Here is a 23,584-nt window from a genome sequence, read left to right as displayed (position 1 = left end):
TGATATCTAGGTAAAGTTCAAAACAGGGTCACGTACCTTCGAAAACAAGGTCAATAGGTCAAATAATAGAAAAACCTTGTGACCTCTCTAGAGACCATATTTTTCAGTGGATCTTCATGAAAATTGGTCAGAATTTTTATCTTGATAATATCTAGGTCAAGTTCAAAACTGGGTCATACTCAAAACCGGGTCATGTGGGAAGAGGTGAGCGATTCAGGACCATCATTGTCCTCTTGTTCATCTTATCTCTGTAATTACTTGATGGATTTGATTCAAACTTGAAATACTTATTCCTCATCATCATCCACATCATCTGACATAAGGGCCATAACTCTGGCACCAATATTTCATGAATTATCCCCCCTTTCCACTTAGATTTTCGGGTTAAAGTTTTGATGCACTTTCACTCTATCTCTGTTATTACTGAATGGATTTGATTCAAACTTAAAATAGTTGTTCAACATCATCACCCACATCATATGATACAAGGTGCATAACTCTGGCACCATTTTTTCATGAATTATTCCCCCTTTTTACTTAGAATTTCAGGTTAAAGTTTTGGTGCACTTCCACTCTACCTCTGTTATTACTGAATGGATTTGATTCAAACTTTAAATAGTTGTTCAGCATCTTCACCCACATCATATGACACAAGATGCATAACTCTGGCACAATTTTTCATGAATTATTCCCCTTTTTACTTAGAATTTCAGGTTAAAGTTTTATGCACTTTCACTCTATCTCTGTTATTACTGAATGGATCTGATTCAAAATTTAAACAATTGTTCAGCATCATTACCCTTATCATATGGCACAAGGTGCATAACTCTGGGACCAATTTTTCATGAATTATTTCCCCTTTTTACTTAGAATTTTAGGTTAAAGTTTTGATGCACTTTCACTCTGTCTCTGTTATTACTGAATGGATTTGATTTAAACTTAAAATAGTTGTTCAACATCATCATCCACACCATATGACGCAAGGTGCATAACTCTGGCACCAATATTTAATGAATTATGCCCCTTTTTGCTTAGAATATACTTATATAGTGTTTTGATACATTTTATCTTTACCTCTCTTATTACTTTGTTGATATTTTTGACATAGACTCAGACTATTGTGCAATATCTTCATCCACAATTGGAGTCATTAAACACTTCAGTGACAGCTCAGATGTGCCCAGTTTCACTATCCAGCATCGAAATAGTCGAGCGTGCTGTCTCCTGTGACAGCTCTTGTTTTCCTCTCTACACCACTTTTATCAGTACTTTCTACCATATTGAAACAGACCACATTCATCTCCCTTCTTCTGTCCTCCATTTCCTTTGTCCGTTCATCAACATACAACTGCATTTTCTCTGTTACCCTTTTTTCTAAATCTGTTTCTGTAACTTTCAAAACTTCATCGATGTACTCTTTGTTACCACCTTCAACTACCTGTAACCTATCTTCTAACTGTTATAATCTCATTTCTTGTTTTTCCTTTTATAACTTTCATAGTAGCACTGATCTCATCTAAAGTAGGTGACGTGGCTTTACAACTTTTACACTTCCATGTGAAGTCCTTGATTTCTCCCTCTGTAATCAGCTTATAAGCCTCTGGTGATATTCCCCCCCCCCCCCCCCCGCACACTTCATACAAAAGTTTAATTTACAACCTTTACAACACATAATACTATCAACCCAAGCAAGGTCCTCATCACACTTAGCACACTTTTTATACAAGTCAGGACTATTTAATTGTTTACTCTTATTTACATTTAGATGCATTTGTACAGGTGTACCAACATTTGGCAGTGTACGAAATTTGAATCCACTGGCCCGTTTGGGCTACCAGATTGGAAATTTTCCAAGCCCAACACCAGTTTCAATAGCCCGAACTTTAAATACATAATTTTTGCACCATATAACATTTTGTTTTACAGACATCTCTATGCATGTTTGAAGTAATAAAAAAGACATACTGTACATGTTTGCCCTGTTTTTGAAAAATTTTAACTCTAAATACTCCAGTCCAGATCAGCATCGTCAGAGTCCAAAAGCATCGGACATAACACTCCTTGCCAAAACAAAATCTAAACTGTTACGCCCGATTTTTTAGGATCCGCACTCGCCAATTACTGCAACTCAGACTGTTGACAATTTACAAGATGTAATAACGAGTGCTGAATACACATTTACACACACGCTGATAGCATAATTTAAGCTCCGCCTACTGCAGGTACTTGTGAGATTTTCGCAAGAAGTATGAAAGCTAATCAAATTATCCGTTACGTTACTGCGGTTACGTCTTTGACAATGTGTTTGACTGTCAACACGTGAGAGTGCAAAACCAACAATAATTCCATAAGCGTTTCTCAGTCTGGATGCAGTACTCATTTAATTAGCATGATTTTTTAAACAAATTAGGAAAATTCGGTAGCCTGGTCGGGCTTGTACCTGCAGAAAATCGGTAGCCCGAGCTGAAATTTCGTAGCCACGGGCTGTCGGACTACTGCGAATTTCAAACACTGATTTGGAAATATACTCCTACCCTAAGCTGACTGATGTCTAACTGGAGTACTATGGTCATACCCACTAGCCATATTACACGGCCTGTAAACACTGGCTCATCCTCTTTGAGGAGATGAGTTGAAAAAAGAGCCAATGATACTTCCGAGGAGGCGCTAATGATAGGAACTTTATGCAGAATGTAAACAAAGAAGAAGGGTGAGTTGATTGTTTTCTTTCTCAGATAAATTTAAGGCCCTATTTAAAAAAATAGTCAATGTAGTTCCAATCAGAAATGATTATACTTTTTATATATGCAGGCCATTTTGCAAGGTAAATGCATTCAATGACGTGAGAACTTTTGAAAGTTGGAAAATAGAGCAAGTCCAAACCAAAAGTAGACATTTTCCCATACATTTCACCCTAATTTACACAAATTTAAGATTTTATAGTCTCTGCGTCAATCTTGCTGAAAAGCATATCTTAATACTGCATGACTTATGTTGTTTACTAGCGTGTTTATCCCGTATATGTGCATTTATTACCATGTGGAGGAGCCACCGCCACAGAGGAGGCGCTAAGAACCGGAGTGGGAGCCAAAGCACTTTGAAACTGAGATTTTTTTTAATGTATCATCAATTCTTACATACCAGAGCTTTATCATGATTCCCTTGGGTTGTGACAATTATCTAATGGATGATATTGTAACAACATCCTATTCATTTAGAATGTATTACGAGATATTTGCACTTCTCTTTTCTTTTGCACTTGTCTAATGATGGGCTATCATGGCGTTATAAGTTGTATAATTATGATATTTTCTATGTAAGGGACATTTCCTAATGCACAACGGTTTTCGTGTCCAACGCATTTTTGATATTTTAATAGTTAGTGTTAACTTTGTGGTAGTCTTGAAATGCAATTGCAATATGTGCTTCACTTGGTACTTACAAATGCTAAATAAATATATCTGTTTACTTGTAAATTGCTTAATTCGATTACATATATGAAAAAATGCTAACACTCAAAATACTCTCCCAGATGTTCTAACAATAACAATGAAACTGAAAACGTTAGATATCTATTCCCCGGTCGAACCGCATATAGGTTATGTCTTATCCTTGTCCGTTTGGCAGTCGTTCTGCTGTCAAAGTCATATTAAGTTATTTTGTACTGGGAGTTTGTAAATAGGGTGCCATCTTTTGAGGCAATATTTGATGTCAGACATTGTTTTTAAGTAATGCTACGTTGTCAGAATGGGTATTGACCGTTACTGAGCTTACAGTTACAGAATTATAAATACAATTTTTTTTATTTTACAGAATTGGGCATCATTTCTTTGCGATTCCTTTCAAACATTAAAAATAAAACTTCCATTTAACATTAAAGTCAAATATCTCTGTTACTATCAAAGCTATTGACTTGAAACTTAAAATAGTTATTTACTACCAAAGTTTACACCGGGAGAAACAATCCCTATAACTGATTTGAATATTGATGGAGTTATGCCCCTTTTTAACTAGAATTTTGGTTAACACTTTTGATAGCATCAAATATCATTGTTACTATCAAACAGAACAGAACAGAACAGAATTTTATTGAGACTTGTACATCGTACATCGTCTAAACACTAATATTACAATATACACGTTCAATTTTAAGGAAAGTAACAAACATGTTATTAACTAGAAAAGAGAAAACAATATCTAGACATATAATATATAATCAAATACAATGCAATTAACAAAGAAAGTGAGAATACAATGACATGGGTTCTTTATAATGTATTATTAATAACCTTTTTTTTTTATTGCCTCTTTGATACATTTACACACATTTATAAGCTCATCTTTGTTGGTCGAATTTAGTAGTTAATGGAACTATTGAATTGAAACTTAAAACAGTTATTTACTGTCAAAGTCTACACCAGGAGAAACAATCCCTATTACTCCGATTTGAATTTTGACAAAGGTGTGCCCATTTTTAATCCCCCGCCATGGCGGAGGGATTATAGGAATGGTCTGTGTCCGTCCTTCCGTCCTTCCGTCCTTCCGTCCGTAACAAAATCGTGTCCGGTCCATATCTCCTAAACCCCTTGAAGGATTTTCATGAAACTTGGGTCAAATGATCACCTCATCAAGACGATGTGCAGAACCCATGAGTCAGCCTTGTCGGTTTAAGGTCAAGGTCACAACTCGAGGTCAAAGGTTTGAGCCTGCCATTTTGTGTCCGCTCTATATCTCCTAAACCCCTTGAAGGAATTTTATAAAACTTGGGTCAAATGATCACCTCATCAAGACGATGTGCAGAACCCATGAGTCAGCCATGCTGGCTCAAGGTCAAGGTCACAACTCAAGGTCAAAGGTTTGAGCCTTCCATTTTGTGTCCGCACTATATCTCTTAAACCCCTTGAAGGAATTTTATAAAACTTGGGTCAAATGATCACCTCATCAAGACGATGTGCAGAACCCATGAGTCAGTCATGCCGGCTCAAGGTCAAGGTCACAACTTAGGGTCAAAGGTTTGAGCCTTCCATTTTGTGTCCGCTCTATATCTCCTAAACCCCTTGAAGGATTTTCATCAAACTTGGGTCAAACGATCACCTCATCAAGGCGATGTGCAGAACCCATGAGTCAACCATGTCGGCTCCAGGTCAAGGTCACAACTTAGGGTCAAAGGTTTGAGCCTTCCATTTCGTGTCCGCTCTATATCTCCTAAACCCCTTGAAGGAATTTTATAAAACTTGGGTCAAATGATTACCTCATCAGAACGATGTGCAGAAACTATGAGTCAACCATGCCAGCTCAAGGTCAAGGTCACAACTAAGGGTCGAAGGTTTGAGCCTTCCATTTGGTGTCCACTCTGTATCTCCTTAACCCCTTGAAGGATTTTCATCAAACTTGGGTCAAACGATCACCTCATCAAGAACTCATGAGTCAGCCATGTCAACTCAAGGTCAAGGTCACAACTTAAGGTCAAAGGTTTCAGCTCTGTATCTCCTAAACCCCTTGAAGGATTTTCATGAAACTTTGGTCAAATGATCACCTCATCGAGACGTTGTGCTGAATTCATGAGTCAGCCATGTCAGTTCAAGGTCAAGGTCACAGCTAAAATCAAAGGTTTTACCCTTTCACTATCCATAGCAGTGGCGGGGGATTTAGCTGTCATTCAGACTGCCTTGTTAACTAAGATTTTTATGTTTTATAAAGTTTTTTTCTGGCAAAGCTCTAATTCAGAGTCAAGCACTGAGAAAAGTCGAGCGCGCTGTCTTATGGGCAGCTCTTGTTATTTTATGTAGAGTATGTGTATATTTGGGTAGTATAATACAATTTCAAGCATCAAATTATAAACATTAGAAGGAAATAGATATTACATTGCGAGAACGAAAACGTTTTATACGAGTGTTAATCACCCAGGAAAAAAACTGGTCAGTGGCTCCGACTCTGGACTTTTGCGCCTCCTCCAAGGCTTTGGCTCCTCCTCTTAGCCAAAATTGAACATAGAGGGGTAAAACCCGCCGTTAAAACACATAAATAATTCAGATTTAATATACCATTATGGGAAAAATTGGTACAATGTATGTTTACTCTTATTTGTGTAAATTAGGGCGAAATATATGGGTAAATCTCCACTTTTGGTTCGAACTTGCCCCATTTTCCAACTTTCAAAAGTTCTCACGTCAAGAAATGCATTTACCTTGCAAAATTGCCTGCAGAAATAAAAAGTATAATCATTTCTGAGTGGAACTACATTGGCTATTTTTTGAAATAGGGCCTTAAATTTATCTAAGAAAGGTAACAATCAACTCACCCTTCTTCTTTGTTTACATTCTGCATAAAGTTCCTATCATTAGCGCCTCCTCGGAAGTATCATTGGCTCTTTTTTCAACTCATCTCCTCAAAGAGGATGAGCCAGTGTTTACAGGCCGTGTATTAGCTGAATCCAAAAGCACTACCACAGCAATAATAGTCCAAATTAGTTTGATTATAAATTGCTATTTATTTTTCAAGTAATAACTTCAAGTAAACTAATTCAATAAGTGAATTCTGAAAACTACCACAATACCGATAATACTCTAAATAGTTGGATTATTTAATTGCTATTTTATTTTCAAGTACATTAATTCATAAGTGACAACAGTCACCACTCACTAGTTAATCAATTTAATAACTGAATTCTAAAGCACTGCCACAACAATAATAATCTAATTAGTTTAATTATTTAATTTCTAATATACAAGCATCTAGCTTCAAATACACTTATTCAGTAAGAGTTTAGTCACCACAAACTGTTAATCAATTGAATAACAAATACATGCATATATAGTTATACACTTACGGTACTAACAATATACGTCCTAGTTACAATTGACCCAACTAGAAATACCTAAATTTCTCAGACAGTTAATCTCAATTAATTTTTCAAAATAAATACTAGTACATTGATTTAACAAGTTTCATCACTCATTAGTTACTCATGTGACAAACAGTTGATGTATATATATATATATATATATACACTCGTAGTGTTGTATCCAGGATGTAAATAGGGCATGGGGCAGTGGAAAAGGGGCATGGGGCTAGGGGGGTCCGGGGTTCCCCGGAAAATTTTCAAATCATGCGCGTCATTTCGCGCAATTTGGAGGCATTCTGTGTGTATTTGTGTGATGATGTACCATTGTATTTCCCTCAAATATTGCTTAGTTATGCATCTATTGTATTAAAACATATTTTGAAAACATCTGCTTATGTCTTTCTTAACACAGGCAGTTGACTAAGTTGTCCTTGGCATCTCAGTGAGATTAATTGTTAATGACTGTTTACATTCTATTTTGTAGTTCTAAGAAATCAAACTTTTTTTCAGAAGTATTTTCTCACTTTTAAACAGTTAAAGTAGTTGTAAAAACTGAAAATAGCACGTGACTAGTGCATCACAAACTAAAATGACTTCTGCACTGCTATCAGGCGCAAGTCACTGATGCACGTGCATACGTGAACGAGTACATTAATTTTTTCAAAATGTATTTTCAGAAACGTATATCACTTCATAAGTATGAGTAAACAAGTAAAATATAGATTTATTTACCTTTTAAAGAACGAAGTTAAACTCCTGTTTGTTTGTGCAATTTTAGCACGCTCATTTTGGAGTTGAATTTTCTTCCGTTTTTCAGAAGGCATGATTTACTTTTACACTGGTAATGTCAAAGTTTCTAGAAAGAATGACAACCTACATAAAACTTTCTTGGCCAAAAAACTCTGTACAATAAGAAAATTATAGTAAATTACCTTTTAATTACCGTTTAAATTAATTCCAGTTAATCCTCAGATGCTTGCCGACGTGACAAAAACAATCCTTAATTAAGATACTTTCCAACATTTCTTACAATCGTTTGTTTTTTTTTCTGCGAAAAACAACGATTATCCCAATCAATTTCGATGACAAACACTCGCCGCATATACATTTATGTAAATCGACTCGATAAACTTGCACACTGTTTAATGTACACGGATCAATACACACAGACACACGCGACCTTGATTACATGACATAATTAGCGATAGCGAGAAACTGCCGATTGATGCTTTAATTGCTTGTCAATCAATCGCAGTTTCGGCGCGTGATTAGTGGAATAAGGCGGGGCTTCACAAAGGGCATTAGAGTGGCGCAGTTACACATCGAATGGCGCTAAATACGGGCAGAAGGGTGCAAGAAAAAGGGCGGGGCGCTCCGCCTTTCTAAATCTCTCTGGATACAACACTAACTCGCTATTCTTACATCTTTTTAGTCACAGTTTAGTCACGGTTAAACCAACTGTTCTATTCTGTTCTGTACAATAAAAATAGATGTTCTGAGTTCGTACAGTCCACACTCAGACGCTTATAGATAACATTTAATAACAGCCAGAAAACAAAAAGACTATACTATATAAGTAGTGAAATAAAATGTTCTGTAATTAGTTCAAGAAAAATCTAGGCAATCACTTCCTGACAGTGATATATAAAACTACTGATGTAATCACTAATTATTAGTGGTAGAATCTTGAATAACCATTTTCTGGCCACGATATCAATTGGGTGTACACCGTCCTTCAATAGAGACTGATGATATACGTATCTGTTGCACTGTTTTCTTCCTGACCTAGATTTAACTAAAAAACAACTAAATCACGGCGATATGTACCCCAATTCAAGGTTCACTGACGCAAGTGACTGGCAGTGGCCTAGTTGTCGCTGGTGTCATCAATATATCTATCTGTTGTTTCTTCCTAACTCCCTTTTCGAGTATTACTAGGAGCTGTGTGTCAGTGTGAGAAAAATTTAAAAAGTAATTGACAGGAGTTTTCAAAAGTTAAAAGATGACAGCACATGCCATGTCATCAGGTGAGTTAAATGATTTAAAACACTACTTCAGCCATCTAAGGATTGTAGTAGGATTGCAGGGCCTGCTTGAATCTATAAAGATCAGGTTTAGTCTTACTCATTTAGCGTATCGGAATATTTTATTATCTGAATTCTGATATTTTATAGTTGTTATCCCGCTAAGCTTTACCCTTACAGAAGCAAGCCTCTGTGGCGTACATGCTGCGTATTTGCTGTGTATATGCCGCGAACACAGTAGTACGCCAGAGGAGTACATTTTACATACACCGCATGCCGCGTACATGCCGCGTACTATTTCGAGGAGTACACAGCATGTACGCAGGAGGTCACTAGTACACTTCTAGTACGCAGCACAGACTCTGAAAATTTAAGGAGTACACTGCATGTACGCAGGAGGGACTTGTACAAGAAAATAGTACACTGCATGTACACCGCAGATACTTCTAAATTTATAACACTTATATTTAGTTGCATTAAAGTTGTTTCCCCTTGATGCAGTTACACCATTTTCTTCAGATGTTTACCAAATTACATGCTACAAAAATTGGTTTATTTCAATGAAAAGTGGATGAAGAAAAGCATACTAATTTATTTGATAACATCAATCTACATTATTTTGGTAAGGGTAAATACTTATTGATGCATGTCATTTATCTTTTTTCTGTTTTTTTCTGTCCAAAGATCAGCATTTGCATAAGAAAGTTGGTGGGGTAAGGAATTTACATTATCACAGCAGTTTCGCCACAAGAGTACACAGCATGTATGCAGCAGGAGTACACAGCATGTACACCGCAGGACTCGGGCCAGGAGTACACAGAATGTACGCCGCAGGAGTACACAGCATGTACGCCGCAGGGGTAGTACACCGCAGGCTCATTTGCATGTGAAAAGTGTATGTGCCGCGTACATGCTGCGTACTATTTCCCGCATACTAAATTCCTCCAGCGTACATCCTGTGTACTATGTAGTCCACAGCATGTACGCAGCAAGTAGTACGCGGCAGAGCTCATTTGCATGTCAAAAGTGTACTACAAACGTACTATCGGTGTATGTGCGGTGTATATCCTGCGTACTGTTTAAAGCCCTTGATTTCAGTACACATCATGTACGCATCATATACGCTGTATGTACACAGCAAGAGTACGCAGAAGGCCTTTTTCTTCTGTAAGGGTACCCTTGTCTGCATTTTACTGTAAGGAAAACAAAGACATTAAAAAGTAAAAAAAAAATCTTAAAATGCTGGTCAGACTTACTTGCTCCAATAAATAAAACATTAATATTCATGTAGAAACTTCAAATGGGTTGAAATTAACTAACAGACATAAATATTCGGAAATACGATGTGAACAGGTGCGAGGAGATACCTGCGCTGACAAGGTTTCATACACAGCAGACTGCCGATGACACTAAATTGCAGAAACAAAACAAAAAATATCAGTGAGGCAATTTTATGCTTTAATGTTGTCATAAATTCATTATCAGAGATGTATTCATTACAAATACATTGTACATGTACCAGAAAACGTTTCCAATGGGTTTCGTTGGGATTTCCTAACCGAAATATGCAGAATAAGTTTGGACGTGACGGGACAGCGACAGTCAAAAGTTATCAGGCTATCCCGAAACGTCCTGTTATTTGGACTAGATCAGGTTGCAAGACGACTAGCCTGGGAATCCAGTCTGCCAATTTCTAACCTTTTTTTCTACCTGCAAATTGACAGCCTAGGGAAACCTGTTTTCCGACTGCAGCGCCACCTATATTACACCCGAAATATGCGGGTGTTTAATAAAGAACGATAACTTCTGAAAGCAATAATCCATGGCTAAAAATAGAAACGGAATTCTCATGGAAAAAACAGATCGGAATCGTGTTCTTCCGAAGGTTTCCGAACATTTCCGGGCCATAGACAAATACCAGTTTGTACCTCCCATAGCTTTTCCAGCAAGTTGTAACAACTTTAAATATGTCAGTATAAACTTAAAATTTGCATCATAGCTATCAAGATGTTATTTTAATGCAGACCTAGTGATCTACGAAAATTGTCGAAATTTTGGCAGCATTGCCTCGTTTTCGATTCAAACAAGCGCAAATATGATCACATGTTAATTAGGCTAATTATAGAAAATCGATAATCAGTAGTTACATGGAAACTCCTTCAGATTTCCCCAGGCGTTGATAATATCAGTAACTCGATGAATGCCAATTAACACTAATTAGCGCAAATTAAGTGATATCTTTAATGCATAAATATTTAGAATGATTTCTTGTGACAAAGCACATATATTATCAACGGCTTCCCAGGCTACAAGACGACATATGAAGGAAGGCTGTTCCGTATCACCACTGTATAAGGGAAAAAAGAAAACTTGAAATAATTGGCAGAAGTATGGTTATATATCTTTATAGGATTAACTACTGTGTTTATAATTTATGGATGAAAGTGTATGTACATTTATGTATGCTGCATTGACAGTGCACAGTGTTCACTCATTCCTCCAGAAATGCTTTAGTCACCTTCATATCTTACCCAGACAAATGACACTAAAAATCTAAAGCCAACACTAGTTTGCAAATGACGACCATAATTAATACTAAATTCTGTTAAAATGGTGCAGGACTATAACAAAGATGCATGATGGCAGGAGTCAAATGTAGAAATATTTTCTACTAGCTAAAATTAGCTAAATTAGATAGTACCTTTTTGTTCAGCTAATAGGAAGAGCTACTAAGAACATTGTAAAAGTGAACAATAGTATTTAAATACTTTGTAAATATTTTACTAGCCAAAACTTACTAAATGATTAGTCTCTGTAAGTAACCACTCACAAAAAAAAATTTCCTACTAGCTAAAACTAGTTACATGTACTTCCATTTCTGTCTGCTTACCAGCTAAAATCAAAGCCTACCTGGTGCACTCCCCTGATAAGGATAAGACTTTTTTAAATCCATATATAAGAAATAATAAGTTCCCAATCGTGGTTTATCGTAGAATAACCCCTGTTTTGAGTTCTTATGTGTAAGAATATATCACTAAGGCCATAGGCCTGAGTGATATATTGTTTCGCATAAGAACGAAAAAAACTCGGATTATTCTACGATAAATCACACTTTGGAACTTGTTATTTCGATTCAAACACGACATACTAGCTGCAACAACTGATACGGGGACTGGAAACAGGCATTTATCTTATCTGATGCTGTCGTCCAATCGAAGCGTATGCCGTAGGTTATTCTGCTATTACTCAAACACTTACGCCTTTCAGTTTAACTCGTCCTTTCAGTGAAAATCTGGGAAAGCATTTGTTGAATTTTTTGTTGAAAACAAAAGTTCTGCCATGAAATTATTGCCTGCATCTGTTTTTAAATGGAAAATATCTACATTAATGTTACTTTTCGCCCTGTGAAAATGGTTAAATCTGGACTTGTCTTACCCAGAGAGAAAGATGTTGTTTTTTACATGATATTTGCCTTGTTGATTCAGAGTATTTAGAATAAAAAAATTAGGACATATTTTAATGAAAATAGCAAGTCAAAACTGTAAACTGTTGCCTGAAAATATTTGTTTATGATATTGCTCTGTTCTTCACCATTTAAATGCGTGTTAAACCTAGATGATTTTCTGCAGTTTTATCTAAAAGTTCGGAATACTAAATGTAACTTCGTTGTCGGCCTTTTTAAAAAAAATATTGTTATTTTAATTTAAATACATTGTATTTTTCACACATCAGTTTTAAGATTAAATTTATTAAACTAAATTTTGGAGTTTAAACAACAATTTCGTTTGAAACATTCCCTACATTCAAGAAGAATGTTTGTTTCTGTATGTAGAAATCTGACATTATAAACAATAATTACAATTATTGCTCTACAAGATTAAGAAAAGTGTCAGCTTTCTCTTATTTTCCATTTTTTTTTATTCAAATCCAACAAAAATCGGCCCTTTGATAAAGGTTTGAAGTTACGTGGTAAAATATTTCTTCAGGGAAGTGAGCTCGAGTTAATTCATAATAATTAAGCATATCACCACATGCAGTCGCATGCTGTTTTTGCTTCAGAATCCCTTTAGATCAATCTCTGATCATCTAATTATCGCCACTTAACATGTGACTGGTAAACCCTTTGAACAATAAGTGTTATAGCTCCATGATTAATTTGAGGTAATATGCTAATTACGCGCTAATCGATAGTGGCGAAAACAAAATATCGATCGCTAACGACTGGTCGATATTTACAGGTATGGACGACAGCATAGTACAGATAAATGTACTGATTTATACGGAGTTTCTACTCCCCGTATTAGACTTTCCTGATACTAGTATCAACAGAGTTAGGAAAAATGGTAACTACTTTTAACGACCTTGCTACGCACCTGGATCGGATGACGTCATTGTACGCGTGTGGGTTATTGCAGAAAAACCCGAGATAGATTTTGCTTTACATGTATATAGGTTATTTGCTGATCTTGTTAGAATTTGTAATATTGAATAAGTAACTTACTAAACACAACTGTCATCGTAATGAATAACTGCAACATATATACAGTCCACATGTTTCAGCTAACAAGATTGTACAATGTAAAAGAAGGGCTTGCATGTGTTAGATACCCAAATTGCTGCAGGTGGTCAGGGTTCTTGAGACTATCTTTCAATATGAGTCCCTTCAGCTGCATTAATCAGGATATGGTTTGCGACTATATAATGTGTACAGTCTAGGATTACCTGGACTAGAAGATCATCATCCTGTGTGATGGTTAAGTAAGAGACATCATTGTTGATTATAGCTTTCAGTTTTTCCTGATGTCTGAAAAGGTTGTACATCTCACAAGGTGTTCTCGAGTCTCATCTTCCTGCTTACAGAGCTTACATGTGGCTGAGACTATGTTCTGGTTGAATCTGGTGGTATTGCTTTATAGATGGATGTGCCAGTAAGCCTGGCTTTCACTTCTGCACGTCAGATTTCATAAGGTTTTTAATTGTGTGACTTCCATAGATTATGTGGGGCTCCAATAAGATTTGTCTGAATTTGAATATACTTTGTTCAGTTTGTTGATGATTTTGATGTTAATTCATCTTCCCATGTGTTCTTCCAATACTCATTGGTTGCCTTCTTCAACATCTGTTTCCATCTATGGTTCATGAGAAATTGTCGTAGAGGATCTTCAGATGTTGGCAGATTGTATTTATCTAAGGTCTTTCTGACATTTGAAGTGAATGTGTTACTTTCAATGTTTGACATTGTTAATTGTCTTTTCATGATACTAAATTCACCTGAGTCTGGTAGCCTGGCTATATTGAGAAACAGAGACAGGTAGTTTCAGCCGATGACCAACTCTACAGATCCTGAGCTGAGCAACATGTTTATTGCTTCAGTGGAAGTTCTCTCGGGGATTCCTTGTAGCTGTTTGATGTAGGTTTGTTTTAGTGAGAATATGGACTTCTATACTCTATAAAAATCTGGATACCAAGAAGGTCTTCCACATCTTGTATGGTGCCATCCCTCATCTGGTGTGTAGACCAGGACCAAGTAAAGGGTATATTGTTCTCTGAGCAGTTTCTAATCTGGCTTCTGGATCTACGGTGTTTCTGTTGTTTTGATCAATTCCTAAATGCTTAACATAAGATACGCAAGAGATTTCCTGCCCCTCCAGTTACATTTACTGGTTGCTTGCATTTAACTGTATTTCGGACTTGTCTAGTTTGATCACGCTTTGTATTAAATTCAACCAGGTCTAACTTGGAGTTTGAGATTGGTTGCAAGAAGGTCAGTGTCATGGTGACCTTGAGCTGGTAATTAGTTTCCAATCTTTAACATAAGAACGCTTCATCTTATGGACCTCAGACTTCATAGGCAGGTTTTCTCTGACCAGCAGAGCCCATATTGATTTTGGGTCTGGTTGCTTGAAGGTTAAGGTCACTGTGACATTGAGCTGAAAATCGTTTTTAGATTTGTAACTCAAGAAGGCTTAAGGTCAGGAACCTCAAACTTCATATGCAGGTTGATTGTGATTGGCAAGTAAACCCATTGATTTTTAGGTTATTAGGTCAGAGGTCATGGTCTTGATTACAGGTTAATTACTGAAGAATTCACCTCAAACTTGTTAGGCAGGTTGGACTAGAACAAATGACCCAATTAATCAGGGGTCACACTGGGATTTTTTTTCTCTGAGCCACTGCTTTTTCCGAAGATAAAATTATGAGGCTAACAACGGCAAAGCGCATAGCGTTACGTTCTTGTAGGACTACATTATATGTACCAAAGTACTCATACCACTCAAGAAATTAATGTAGTTATTACATATTTCTTAGTAACCCTTTAAAAAGCTATTTAGAAAATTAATTTCTGTTAACTTCTAAAATTATCATTTTTATAAACATCTGCCATTTAATAACAAAAAATTCAGAACATGACATTTAAAATAAAGATGTTAAAAAAGAAGAAATTTTGTTTTAAGCAGTGTCTTATTTTGCACATTGCTTATGAGTGGGTGGGGTTCGATGCCTTCGCATGTTTTATTCCCAAAAAAAAATTAAAATGAGCTCTTTTTGCAACAGTTTTCATATTTTTCTTAAATGTAGACTCTTTATTGGGTTTTTATTTAAGACTGCACTAAAAAATCTCGTCAGAAATGACAGAAATTTCCGAAAATGAAGGTCGCGAAAACAGGTGACAAATACGGAAAACGTAAGTTAGAATTAAATTTTTCATAAAATACCTATGTTTTAAATTGGCTTCCTCCCTTTCAATAATAGATGTTGTTTGTCTACACAGATTATCGATTTTTCACACCTTTTGGTTCTTAATACTGGCAATAATCGTAGTTTTGCAGACAGACGTAGCTTCGGGCCATTTTCGCCTTTTATAAAATTTCGGAGCCACATTTATTTTTTTGTCGCAAATGGCTCAAGTGGCGATCGACAGCGTGACCCCTAATTAATTGTTAGATCAGTAGGTCAAAGATCAAAGTCTTGCAGATCTAGAGCTAAAAGGTTGTTGTCGCAATTAATGCTCCCACATTTAAACAATTTAGTGTCTTGTTTAACTGTTAAATGTTTATGAAATTTCTACCCAGTTAAACGAAAGGTCACCCAAAACAACATGAACTTGGTAAATTGTTACCAGATATTTGCTTGAATTTGTGATATCTTTTCCCATTTGATTTGAGAAAACAATGCATTTTCGATTTGGGGCCCCTGTAAAAAAGGGAAAAAGTCATCCAGAGCCATCACTGAAGAGTTACTGAAGGCCATTTAAACGGTATTGTTTCATGTTTGAAAGATTGTGTAAATGTTTACAAGAGTATGTGAACATGGGAGCCTTAGTTGCATTAGGTATTTTTTCACCTGTTCATTCACAGTTAGTATGGCACCATTCAAACCATGCATGTTTGGATTTTAACTCAGTTCAATTTATTTATTTCTCTCAGGTCATAAAACATGACAACTGATTCCATTAGATCTGACTTTTTAGCTCAGGGGTGAGCTGTTGTGGTCATACATTGTCTGTTGTCCATCCGTCTGTCCACACTTTTCTTCAGATGGCATATCCTCTGAAACTACTGGTCAGAATTGCACTAAACTTGGACAGTAGCATCCTGGCAAGATCTTCTATCAAGTTTGTTCAGATGTTTCAATTTGGCCCTTTTAGAGGGCTACCAGAGCTAAAAATAAAATACTGGTAAACCTTGAAATGACTTTTTCTCATGAACCACTGGATGAATCTTCATCAGACTTGGTCTGTAGCATCATTATAAGGTCCTGTCCCAAATTTTGTTCAAATTAAGGGGCTTGGTGTCTTTTAGGGACAGCTAGAGCTAAAAACAGAAAACAAAAGTTTAAATGGCTTCTTCTCATGAACTGCATGATGGACATAATCAAGCTTGAGTCTGTAGCATCATTGCCCTCTGGTCTGGCTGAAGTGGGAGCATATTTCAGTTCTTGTTTCATTGGGGTTTTAATTTGTAGATTGATGCAACCATGAAACCTGAACAGATAATAATTGATTTTCTAAGATTTACTTTGATATTTTACAGCATATCTCCTGCAGAGAAAATATTGATATTAATAAAAAAAGATAAGTTACTGACTACACACTGAACAGTTTTTGGAAGATTTTCAGTTATCAGCAAAACTTGCAACTAGCACATTAATCATGTATTTTATTTATGGGGGTTTCTGAAAGCTTTCATGAGATAAGATAGTTACCTAACCTGAGGAAGAATCATGAAATTTACTGGTATTAGTTTTAAATATACTGGTAACAATCTTAACATGATTTAATACAGTGAAGTGCTTAAATTTTGTGGGAAAATCATATGTGAGGACATGACTTTGTATAGATATGGAAAAAAAGGCATTTTATTATGTAGTGTGTGTGTGTGGGGGGGGGGGGGGGGGTGCAGGTGGTGATCCAGATGGGAACATATTTATTTAGTACTGTCCGTCTTTTTGTCACAAAGTTTGTCTGCAGAACTCCACAAACACCACTAGGTGGCCTTACACCTAACCTTACAAAAGTGATCATTGCCAAGCCTAGTTGTGCATATTGTCGGCATTTTCTGGTTCGATGAATTTCAGTGTAGTTATAGCCCTTGATTTATTGTAGTTTACCTTGGCCACGCAACTTCTCCAATGCCACATGGAAGATTACACCAATCTTTGCAAAATTTATCATTGCCAAGCCTAGTTGTGAATATCATCAGCATGTTCTAGTTTGGTAATTTTCAGCACAGTTATGATCCTTGATTAGTCTGAATTTTATGATGTTTTGACCACTTCTCTTATGATATTTGGCAGATTTCCAGTACAGGAGTGATCAGTGTCATGTTGCCGGCATGCTCCAGTTCCTTGATTTCCAGCAGAATTATGACCCATGATTTGTCAAATTCTTAGGTGTCTGTGTTACTTCTCCAATACCACTGGTTTGAATTATGTCTCCCAACACACAGTGATGCGGGAGACATATTGATGTACTCCTGTGTGTATGTCTGTCTGTCTGTCTGTCACAAAGCTTGTCCGCACTCTTAAAGTCGAACATTTCTCACCAGATCTTCACCAAACTTGAACAAATGTGTTTGCCAATATGTCCTCGGCCAAGTTTGATAACTAGCCAAATCGGCCCAGGCGCTTTGGAATTATGGCCCTTGAACATAATTACCCATACAGAGTTGTAGACCGGTTACTCCAACTCGAACAGATACCAGTAGGCTGCAAACAGTAACATGCGCTTTTCTCAAAAGCACCTCTAGTTCCTCCAGACTTTACAAGAGTGATCAGTGCAAAGCCTAGTTGTGTAAATTGTTGGAATGTTATGGTTGAATGATTCTCACTTGAGTTAATTTATAGCATTTTACAATGCCTGCATGGTATATACCTTTCTCGTGAAAAACAAGCTCTAGTTTTGTTAGTTAAAATTTGATTTCATGGATTGTAACACCCCACCCCCCTCCGCTCCACCCCTCCACATACAAACACACACATGCTTACAGGCATGAACACTTGCACAAGTAAGTTGTAACTGGTTAGGGAAATGGGTATTCTGCATCTAAAAGAGATCAGTGTATCAAGTGTATCAAAAGTGGGTATGAGTGATTTGTAAACAGCACAGCATCATTTTCCGAACAGTATCACAAACATTAATATTACTTGACTGAAATACTAAATTCGTGAAAAGCAAAGTTGAAGACTGCAAAAAACCACTAAATTCTTGAAAAAAAAATTGCTATAAAATTTTCTCACAGGTTTCAAGGTCTTGTGAGGACATGCATGTTTTTGTGTAGGAAATTAGGAATACTGAATAGGCCTGGTTTTAATTGATTACAAGAGGATGATTTAGTTTACAGAACCAGTCTTTGGCATTGACCCATGGCAGTTTACAGTGAATTTATGGGAAAATTGTTACTGTATCTTGGGGTATGGTTCATAGTCATTAAATTTTGTAGAGAAATAAAATCTGGATAATGGCTTAGTTTAATGGTGCAGGCAGAGCATGTTTATAATGAAAGTATATCTTTCTAGACCTCGTATAATTTCCATACATCAGTGTTTTTAGTGAATATATAATTCTGAGGATAATTGATGAAATTGCTTCAGTTCTACGACTGTTGGTACTATGCATGGAAAAACGTGATGATGATACAAATTCTTTTGTTGCTGCTATATTGTTTACCAACAATTAAACATTTTCTCCCATATTGCTTTTGAAGTATTACAAAACCTGTATTGAAATCTTGAGTTAAATCTCTTCTGTTACAGAGATGTCTCTGTAGCCAGTGGTTAGAGTGTCTGACTTCAAATCACTTGCCCCTTGTTTGGAGTGTGAGAAAGCCATCTACCTGGCTTACAGAAGGTCTGTGGTTCTACCCAGGTGGGCTTCTGTGCCTTAATATTGCATGGAGGGTCACCTTGGGTCTTCCTCCACCTTCAAAAGATGCAAAGTTGCCATATGACCTAAAATTATGTCAGTGTGACGTAAAACCCAACAAACAAACAAAATTCTATCCCAGTCATTTGGGAAAAACACCAATGAAAAAATACACCGGGAATCAAGTTTGGGGTATATTTTTCATAGTCTGAGAAAGATGCCTTTGAAAGTTATGTTTAGTTGTACTAGATCCAAGAGAGTTTTTTTCCCTCTGAAAAATGCACCAAAATACTAACATAAATAAGCAGCTTTATTTACATCAGTCTTGATGGATACATTAATCTTATGCAGTCTAAACATTGCTAGATAACCTATTGAGATAAGCAGGTAGGAATTTATTAACTCAGTACCTTATCTCCCATCTCTGGTTTTTTAACAAACTTGAAGGCCAAACAAAAATGAGATAAAAATTGCTTCCAGAAAGGAATGGCTTGGCTAGTTGAGGAAATAGAGTCCAGAAAAGGCAATTGTTTTAGGCTAGTTAGTGCCCCCTGTGCTTGAAAATGTAGTATATGTACACTATATCCTGAAATTTTTCTTATAACCTATTTGCTCAAGCTGTATAAATATTTTTGTTTGTCAATAATTAACATTACCTCTTTACACAATAATGGGACCAGCCACAACTTAAGTCCAGAGATTTGGGTGATATTTCCTGTGATACCCATTTGGCAGATTACCTTGGTCAGCATTGTCTTCTGGTGAATATCGCATCATATTCAATGGCAACAATTATTTTATTAATCCCCTGCCAAGATTAATTCGGTGTTTTAAGAATGGTCTTTGTCTGTTCGTCCTTCCGTCTGTCCATAGCAATTGTGTGAATATGTCCGCTCCATATAACTTAAAGCCCTTGAAAGATTTTCATGAAACTTGGGTCAAATGATCACCTCATCAAAATGATGTGCAGAACGTATGAGTCAGCCATGTCAGCTCAAGGTCAAGGTCACAAGTCAAGGTCAAAGGTTTGAGCCTTCCATTTTGTGTCCACTCCATATCTCCTAAACCCCTTGAAGGATTTTCATGAAACTTGGGTCAAATGATCACCTCATCAAGTCGATGTGCAGATCTCATGAGTCACAATTTAATTTATTAATCCGCAATAATCTGTTCAAAAGTTTTTTTTGTCCTTCCGTCTGTCCTAGCATCTGTAAACCTCCTAAAAGCCCTTGAAGATTTTCATGAAATTAGGTCAAATGATCACCTCATCAAAATAATTGCAGAACAATGCTTGCTCAAGGTCAAGTCACAATCAAGGTCAGTGCTTTCCTCCATTGATCACACCCATACTTCCAAACCATTGAAGGATATTATGACAACTTGGGTCAATTATCACTTTTCGAGGCAGAACTATGGTAGGACCATTTGGACATGGAGTTGCAACTCTTGTCATTTAAAAGGTAATTGTGAGCTGCTGACCTAACCATTACCACCACTGACCTAACCATCACTGGTGGTATGGATTTTAGTTTTGTTATGTGAAATAGTCAGGTCATCAATTTTGTCCAGAATTAAAGGGAATGGTGTTGACAGAGGTTGTACTGTAGTAAGTTTATGACTTTTTCTCTTTTTATAGACGGAAGCCAGAACATAGATGGTTGAATCACATACAGATAATTCAAGGAAATTGTAAGTAGCTCTGTAGAAGTCTCGTGTATTGTATGTTGCATACAGTTGTGTAACTTACAACTCATGTGTAAGATCAACTAGCTGGGAAGTCTTTCAATGAATGCTATATATTATTCCACAGGCCAAATGAAATATTTCTTCTGTAAATCAATTTCTCTTGCAAAAGGAGAATGTAAAAGGCAGACAACTGATTGCTTATCAGTGGTTATTAAGCCTGATTAGAAGTCAAAGACATTACAGGAAATAATGTGATTGAATGGGAGATAAACCATTTAACTAAACACCCTGGATGTCTTGATTTGTTTGTTTCCTACTGTACATTCTAATATACTGGGAAATTGTTGATATTTGTAGTGACTAATTTTCATAGATTTCTTGGTGTTATTAATCCATGTAATTAAATCCAAGTGAACAAATAAAATTCACATTTAATTTAATACATTCAAAGTTGGAAAATCCTTGAATCCATTGCCAGACAAAATTTTGGTTTGGCTGAAGTCATCAGATTTCATGCCAGTAAAAATAAACAATTTCACAAGTTTTGAAAAAAAAAGGTGGAAATTTACTAGAATTGTTTCCTTGTGTGTCTGATTGAAAGACTAGTTAAGCATTGTTGTAAGATGTGTTTGTGGCCCCAAGCGGGATTCAGAAGCTTGTACTCATGGCAGACACTTATTCACTTCACCACTTGCCCTTTCAACTGTAGGAAATGGTAAGTTTTCATATTAAAGACCTATCCTGAACCAAAGTTTTGGAGGTACCTACACACAGGTCTCCTCATTCTTTTCATTGTTCTGTTTGACAGTCAAGATTCATATGGGCATATTTGAATAAAACTTTGTAGAAATGGCTGCAACTTTAGGAAAATGGGTCTTGCAAGTTTCAGTAAAATTGCTTGAGGAATGCAAGAGTTATGACCCTGAGTACTTAAACTGTGTTCAGTATAGATGGTATTACTTAGGAAACCACACAGAACTATTTCTGCTCAATAACCAGGTAGAAATGAGAAATTTTGGATCAGGCTTGGTATAAACAGCTTTCTTCGAGACAGGGTATGTCTTCTGGACATTGGTGTAAAGATCAAGGTCACTATGACTAAAATAGTAAAATGGTTTCAACTAAATAGCTTCAGTTAGGAATGGAGTATTAAAACGAAACTTAGAATGTAGGTAGCCTACACTTAGACCAAGTTTCAGTTGCATTTTGGATTGCTTGGGTTAAGGTTTAGGCCACCATTCCTGAGATAGAAAAAAATGTCATGACTTCCACTCAGTGACTTAAGTTAGGAATGATATATGTTGACCAAATTTGGTGTATAGGTAGCTCGAATAGACCATTATGAGATTTAAGCTAAACCCATTGGGAGATGATACCAATTTATTTATAATTATGTCATATTTGGGAAAGGGCAACATCTTGTGGCTTGACTCCCAGGTATTCCAGTGGATTTTCATTAATATTTGTATTCAAGGCACTGATCCAAAGATTTTCCTCCTCTTACTCTGTTTTGTATAAGATGGTTGACAGTTACATGACAGAAATGGTGATTTTGTAATTTAGATATTGTAGAACATTGTAGCATGGAAAACGTTACACAAGAAACAAGACAGTATAATGGTGCAAATATATACTGTTTTACTGTTTATGTAGATAGGGAGGGGGTAAGAGTTAGATAGTATCTGTACTGATAAGGAGTATATCTGACAGTGAGATGGTGCCTCTAAACAGGTAGATATTGCCAGTTTCTGGCTTACATTCTCTCTTAGAGAATTAAATTGCTTGAAACCAGTTTTCATATGCATGATACCAGTTTGAAATGTATTCCCCCTCAGATTGAGTTCTTACAGTTTTGCCCTTGGTCCAGTATTATAAAATTTGAGAGGCCAGATTTTGAATGCAGCCTTGTCATAAATTTGGAGACCAGATTTTGAATGCACCCTTAGATTTTGAATGCAGCCTTGTGAATGATTAGGCAGATTGCTTTCAAGAGGTCTGTGTATTCAAAGATCCTTCAGAAGCATAGAAAAGAATCAGGTACATTATTGACTCAATTCATGAGAGGTAATTTATAGTACAAAACCCCTCAAGCCCCTTAGTACCAGCTTAAGTGTAATTCTATAAAAACATGAAATACAAAGTCCCCAGCTGGAAGGTGACTAATTATCGCCTAATAATCAGATATCTGTCTGACACCAAGTGATGTACAGGTCAATACACAATATGTTGTACATACAATTTTCTGGTATTAAAATTTGCAAAAAAAACCCCAAACTATAGTTGTTGATTGCTTTTAGAGTTTAAAAGTATAAAAAGGTATTTAATTTCAATATTTCTTTTTAGCTCACCTGAGCCAAAGACTCATGGTGAGCTTTTGTGACTGCTCAATGTCCGTCGTCAGTCGTGCTTCGTGTGTCTGTCAACATTTAAAAAAAAATCTTCTTCTTGAAAACCACTGAGCAGAATTACACCAAACTTCACAGGAATGATTCTTAGAAGGCCCCCTTAAAAAAATGTTCAAAGAATTGAATTCCATGCGAAACTGGTTGCCATGGCAACCAAAAGGAAAAACTTTAAAATCTTATCCAAAACCGCAAGGCGTAGAGCCTTGATATTTGGCATATGACATTATCTAATGGTCCTCTATGAAGATTGTTCAAATTATGC

At 36.4% G+C, this 23,584-nt stretch overlaps 1 protein-coding gene across 2 annotated transcripts in view; it reads left to right on the top strand.

Moving 5' to 3' along the window:
• Positions 1-23,584, top strand: part of LOC123528489 (cyclin-dependent kinase 17-like) — a 137,823-nt gene that overhangs the window by 11,678 nt on the left and 102,561 nt on the right. The window contains exon 2 of one of the 2 annotated variants that reach the window (XM_045308245.2): positions 20,868-20,920. The exons of the other annotated variant lie outside the window; for it this stretch is intronic. The gene's annotated coding sequence lies outside the window, so the exon portion shown is untranslated. The remainder of the gene's footprint in view (positions 1-20,867; positions 20,921-23,584) is intronic. 2 annotated transcript variants of the gene reach the window in all.

Source organism: Mercenaria mercenaria, chromosome 13, assembly GCF_021730395.1.
Source record: "Mercenaria mercenaria strain notata chromosome 13, MADL_Memer_1, whole genome shotgun sequence".
Classification (NCBI taxonomy): Eukaryota; Metazoa; Mollusca; class Bivalvia; order Venerida; family Veneridae; genus Mercenaria; species Mercenaria mercenaria.
The sequence above is the reverse complement of the archived record's forward strand: the minus strand, read 5'-3'. Positions and strand labels throughout refer to the sequence as shown.